Here is a 6,283-nt window from a genome sequence, read left to right on the forward strand (position 1 = left end):
TGAAAATGTATTTATTGTGCCTCCTCCTGTGTGCGTGATGTGGCCACCGGACGCCAGTATAATATCGGCATGCAGACAAACGAAGACTTCCACTACTACTATAAGTGCATCGGTAGTCGGTTTTTGCAGGGAATATATGCCTGAGAGTAACGTTCTATTGTCTGTCTACATGCATTGTTAGTACATGTTAGCATTACGCTAGAAGGCTGAAAGGCAGAGCTACGCGGTTAATTTACATCCATAAAATGTAATTCTGTTTTTGGTTTAGCGTGATCACAAAAGTGGGAGTGGCAATGACAGTTTGAAGCCTCTTTTTTTTAAGACTTCTGAAAGTATCACTGTCATAATAATTCTGAATTTTAAAAAATATTTTAAATGAAATTATTCGGCATGCAGATTTCAACTCTGTTTAGTTTACTTGTGACCGGGCACGTTTGTCTGTTTTAAAAATCAAACGTGTCTCTCGATCACAATAGTTGGCCCACCCCTGGCTTCCAGTGTTGTGAAATAGCCGCGTAGACAGCAAAACCACTGCAGGGGTGGGACGTTCGCCTCTGTGCCGCGTCAGTGTTTTCCTGCCCGGTCTTCAGATGTGCTGACGCCGGCCGGGTGGGACATGCGGGTCGCATTAAATGGGAGTGGGCGGACGGCATGCGGCGGACAGGAAGACGTCACCGACATCTGGGGAAGATTTCTTTATTATTTTGTCTTTTTATTAGCTGTCGTCGCAACTGCTTTAAACAAGCACTCAACCTATGATGTGAAATTTAGCTTGTTGACGGCTGCAGCCGCCCCCGAAAAATCCAAGAAAAAAAATTGCGATGTTTTCAATGAAATGGGGCACTCTTATACTTCATAAAAAAATATAAGTAAATATACTGTAGTAATGATATAATTCATCCATTCATGCACTCATTTTCTAATTCGCTTATCCTATCCTATATGCCACGGTAGTCTGAACAGTATTGTGATACTATTGCATTTTTTGGAGTAAGAATTAGGTAAATGAATCCATCCGTTTTCATCAGTCTGGGCGCTGCCATTTTGGCATGATATCATCCACTATTGTCGACTGAAATGGGAGTCAGAGTGCCCTTGCGAATGTCACAGCTCACCTGTTTTCTGGGTTCGGTGGAAAAAACGAGTCAGTCGAGTCACTTGTACCTCCAAGGCACCATTGCATACTAGATAGAAAATGATAATCATTAGTAGTAGTAGTAGTTTAGGCCTAAGATCATGTGGCAATTTTTTTTCCCCCAACTTTGTGCTGACCCATTTCTTCAATGTGTCTAAAACAATAATTGTGTCTTAAACATGAACAAGATGCACACAAAGTGGGCTAAGGCCTATTGTTTCTCGTCTGTGAGCTGCCAACACCTTAGGAAATGGGTGTTCTGGTTTTGCGGCTTCTACAGCTCCCGCAGGGCTTGGAGACATTTGCTTGAGAAATGCAATGCATGCCGGGACATTTGCTCTCACTTGTGTGACCTGCTAAGAGGTGTTTTGTGCACAGGTCACAGTGTATTTGGATGACGTACTAGTTAGGGGGGAAAAAAAAAATTCTGCCTTGATTGTGATGACTCAAAACTGTTCTTACCTGTGAATTTGATTGTGAGTGGTTGTTTGACCAATCGGCTGGCAACCAATCCAGGGTCGCGCCCAAAGTAATGCGGTATAGTCTCCACTGCAGCATCCCTTCGAACCTAACGAAGACAAGTGTGATAGAAAATGAATGGATGGAAAGTCGTGAGATAAAATCTCCATACAGCGTCATCCACAACAGCAGGAAACTGTTGATTCAGAACGAAACAGACATGCTGCGGCGACACACGTCACAACACAGGCAGACGCGCCACAGAAGTACGATGACCTTTTAACCTTGACTCATCTCTCGCCGCTGACTTCCCCCCCCCCCCCATTTTGCAAGAAGCGCTCAGCACTATATGAGGCGGGCTCACTGCCATTAGGAAGGGTTGCTACGGGATATAGGATGGTTAAAGTGGAGATAACAAATATAGATTTTTATCAAGACACATTTGGAACTCTCAGTATGGTGAACAAGCGTTTTGCAAGATGTTTTCATCAGAGATGCAAGTAAATTTTCCTAGATATATATATTTATTTATTTTTGCAATAATTCCAAATGCCCTCTTATTGCTCGTGCACATCAGGTTTTAAAAATAATAGTAAATGTAAGATGGCCATATATTTATGATTTAAGCATTAGGCTCAATAAGAGGTAGAATTTTTTTTCTGAAACCTCAAATATAAATTACAACACATGAGAAAATGTCTTGCTCAAGTGGGTTTTTTTTTATGGGTCAAACTTAAAAACAACAAATGAACATATCTTTTAAAAAACGATGTGCTAGTTTAAAAAGTAAAGACTTTTTTTTCTTAATCAACGTCAAAAATACTTCCATCTCAAATTAAAACGTGCTATTTGCATATTTTTCATTGATTCTTCCATTTTCGGCAGCGCAACCACTGGGTCAGCGCCCATTTTCCAAGATGACAGCATGAAACCAGACTTCACATTCAAAAACATACATGCTAGCCTCATTTGTAAAACTAGAATTTGCCCATAGTGGTGAAATTTAGTCAGGAAAAGGCATCTTAATCTTCTCAGTAGATTGCTGGTAGAAATCAAGGTTCAGTTCCAGTTTTCAACCAGTAGGGGCGCTCCATTATTTCTCTGTCCCTTTTCCCGATTGTAAAATCTGGCGCCATTTTTCATGATGGATGTTAAGAACCTAAAATTGCAGGAAAACCACAATATAATTCATCAAGGTATAAATTACTGGGTTTTTTTATGCCAGCCATACAATTTTAAATCGCCCTGTGGCAAGAGTGCAGCCTACTTCTCACCCAAAAGTCAGCTCCAGCTCAACCGCACTCCTAATGTGGACAATATAAGAAATACAGTAGATGGATGCATGTCTCCTCCGTCAATGGCTGGCACCGAAAAGCAGAATAGTTAATCAATGTCACCACGTCGCTTCCTGTAGCACCCACGCTGCTTCCCCAAGAAAAACAACAAAATGCCTCGGAATTTCTTCTCTGCGCCTCATTCAATCACAGCCCACTTATGCTGTCACACACGAGCAAGATGTCAAGGCTATGTCATAACTGACTTCCCCTCGGTGGATTCAGGTCCGCCACTCCTGTCCATACACCGGGACGCCAGATATTCCACCACAAATTATTTTAGTCCTTCGTGCCGTGTTGCTAGCCCGAGACCGGAAGCGTGTCTACTTTCTCTTACGAAAGGAAATGGGTTGGCTTGATCTGGCCGTGCCACATTTTAAATGGAGGTGCGATTGTGGGAAAGCACCGAAATGTGTCTCGCAAGCTTAGGAAAACATTCTTCATTTTGTGACCAGCCCCACAGACATAACATTTCACGTTAGGCTAATTTTTAGCAGCTAAGTGGGAGCTAGCTTATTTTAGCATAGCATACAGAACATGGCATACTGTAGCTCAGTGGTCCCTAGCCAATGGTTCGTGGACTGTATGGATCCACACACACACACACACACACACACACACACACACACACACACACACACACAACACAGTAACAGCATATCTGCCCCAAATGTGCATTATCACTTGGTACTTCAGTTTTGTTTGGCAACAACGCTCAAATAGGCTCGTCGGTTTTCATGTATGCAAGCTGAACGGACCATTCTGATGGGATCCATTTTCAATCAATGTAGGAGGGAGTTGACCTTGTGGAGTGTCCTACTGTCCCACACGTTAAATCTCCGGACCAAATTTGACAGCAGTGAACAACTGTACATTAAAACGTAAAAAGAGGAACTGCAGTGTTTAGATCTTGAAGTTGAGCATTCCGGGTGACCTCACGTTTGCGCCAAGTCACGTTTTGACTACATGAAAAATAAAAAAAACGGAGGAAGGGGAGAGATTTGTGTTTTTCAACCAGGAAATCCAGTCACGAATTTACAGTATGTCACCAAAGAAAAAAAATGAGGGTACATTCCACACATGCACAAGTGATATCTAGCTTCAAAACCAATACCAACAACTACTCCCCCACAAAAAACAAGCCAAAACAAAAATACGGATCGCAACACATTCAAGGAGACTGTATGAGGACCCCAAATTCAATCATTGTCTTAAAAACGATATTTATGTTAAGTGAAGTCTACAAAGACTACTATATACTGTATATTTTTTAAATACAAACAAAAGGGTTAAAAAAAATAATTATAATTAAAAAAAGGTGGTCTGTTTTATTTTGAATTAAATTCATGAGAATTGGTAGTGTCCCAATGCAGAGGTTGTTATCCATTCCTGCAGGTGCGCAAATATCAAGTCACACTCACGTCAGAATGAAAGTGGTCATTGTGCTTATCTGCTGTTGTGTGATGGCCAGATGACAACCGGTTTATTATCGGCCATGACAAGGTGGGCGATAGTGATGTTGGAGGCATAACAACATTGTCACAGTTGCTGTCAACATGGGATTATTAGCAAATAAAACTGACTTGGCATTGCATCTCTTCACATCCTCTTTTAAAGCCGAGTTAACCATTTTAAAAACAAGCTCTTGGGTTGCTGTATTTCTCCTTTCCAAGTGTAAATGACCTTATCCTCTTCCTCGGTGGCCTCACACAAAGCAGGAAGTGAGATTAGACAAACACGTGGGCCTGGTCAACGCACTCCTGTGAGATCATCTGCCAACCTCAGCACGACCGCATGATGCAATGACGACACCCGGCTCTGAAAACTGAACCGATTTCGCCCAGGATGTCCGCTGAAACAAAAATGTAGGACTTGTGATATGATGAACCCAGAAAAAGAGGAAGTATTTTTAAATATGTGCATCACACATATTGATGGTAAACTGATGGGAAACATGAGTCCGCTCATATGCAAAAAAAGCCACCGTTAATTCGACCGTAACTACAATACACACCTACAACACTAGCTACATTATTGTAAATCTACCAATGTGTGTGTGTGTGTGTGTATTTATATAGATAGATCAACAGATAGTTTAAAGGGTTTTTACACAGCCACATAGATGCTAATCATTGCCAATGTTAGCATTAGCCTTAAGATAGAGGCTAAAGGCTAAGCTATGTGGGTTTTTTTTAAATACATGACTAATTCTCTTTGTTTTGACAGTAAACTACCAGATGGGAGTGTATTTACTGCTTGTATTTCAAATTTGCACTTACAAGTCAAAGCAAAAAAATAACTCAGGTTACTCATATCTGAAATTTAGATGAATAAAAATGCTGAATATTGTTTCCAAATCCTATTGTTCAGGAACAAAATTCTTTTTTTGGGGCAGCATTTCATGTTTGGATTCCAACATGTTGTTTTTGTTTTGGATTGTAGGCAATGCATCATGGGAAGGTTGTCCTGTACAGTACCTGGCAGAAGCTTCTGGAATGTTGGAGCAACGTGTGCTCTTGCAGTGCTGCTTTTGTTTTTACAGCCCTCACACAGGAAGCCGTCTCTCTCTGGTGGGGGCCTCATTCATGTCGTCTGACAAAACGCTGACTGACCCCCGCACCCCTTCTCACCCAAATAAGCCTCCACCTCTCTGACTAATCTCCAAAATATACACAACATGTTCATGTTTGCTTTCTTTCTTCTATTTTGGGTCTTTGTGGACCACAGTACATTCTCCCAGGTTAGCCTCCATCACAAAGCTTCATTTAACACACTAATTAAAATAAACGAGGAGGAACAACCAGGGGGGGAAAAGGCGTCGAGTCTTGCTCGGAATTATTTAATGGCTTATATAATACACTGCGTTGGTAGACTTCTCTTCAGTATGTAATGAGCTTAAAGAGAAGTACACTGGAGACAAATTCTAATTATAAAAACACTCTTTCCCGTAGAAAATAAGTGAACTCAACAAAAACTCACCGTGAAAACAAGCACAAACTCTGAAGGCACAATAACATGTTGCTATAGTGTCGACCTGTCACACAATTACAAAGGCAAGTTAAGAACGCCATAACCAAACTAAAATAAAGTAAAGCTACTCACTCTTTGAAGACACCTGATGATAAGGGCATCATCGCACCTGTGGGGAATTGGTAAAGATTAAGGTTGCAACATGCCCACTTTTAGCTTCATGTTGTCTATAATAGCATCCGGTTGGTAAAATCAGTTTGCGTGTGATTACCTCGTTTTTTGTTGGGGGCGGGGGTGGGGGGGTTTGCCTCTGGTAACCCACTTATTTGGTGTACACGGTCATCAGGGAGTCCAAGTCAAGACGACCGCAAAACAATTGTTCATG

The 6,283-nt window shown here is 41.4% G+C and overlaps 1 long non-coding RNA gene across 1 annotated transcript; it reads right to left on the reverse strand.

Moving 5' to 3' along the window:
- Positions 1 to 13: 13 nt before the first annotated feature.
- On the reverse strand, positions 14 to 3,229 carry LOC147205137 (uncharacterized). The gene is made up of 4 exons (XR_015100902.1): positions 2,869 to 3,229; positions 1,598 to 1,703; positions 1,116 to 1,184; positions 14 to 681 (listed from the first exon to the last, which is right to left on the reverse strand). It is a non-coding gene; the product is annotated as an uncharacterized LOC147205137 (long non-coding RNA).
- Positions 3,230 to 6,283: the final 3,054 nt, after the last annotated feature.

The sequence above is a fragment of the Hippocampus guttulatus genome, chromosome 5, assembly GCF_054856545.1.
Source record: "Hippocampus guttulatus isolate MCC_2025c chromosome 5, RoL_Hgut_1.0, whole genome shotgun sequence".
Classification (NCBI taxonomy): Eukaryota; Metazoa; Chordata; class Actinopteri; order Syngnathiformes; family Syngnathidae; genus Hippocampus; species Hippocampus guttulatus.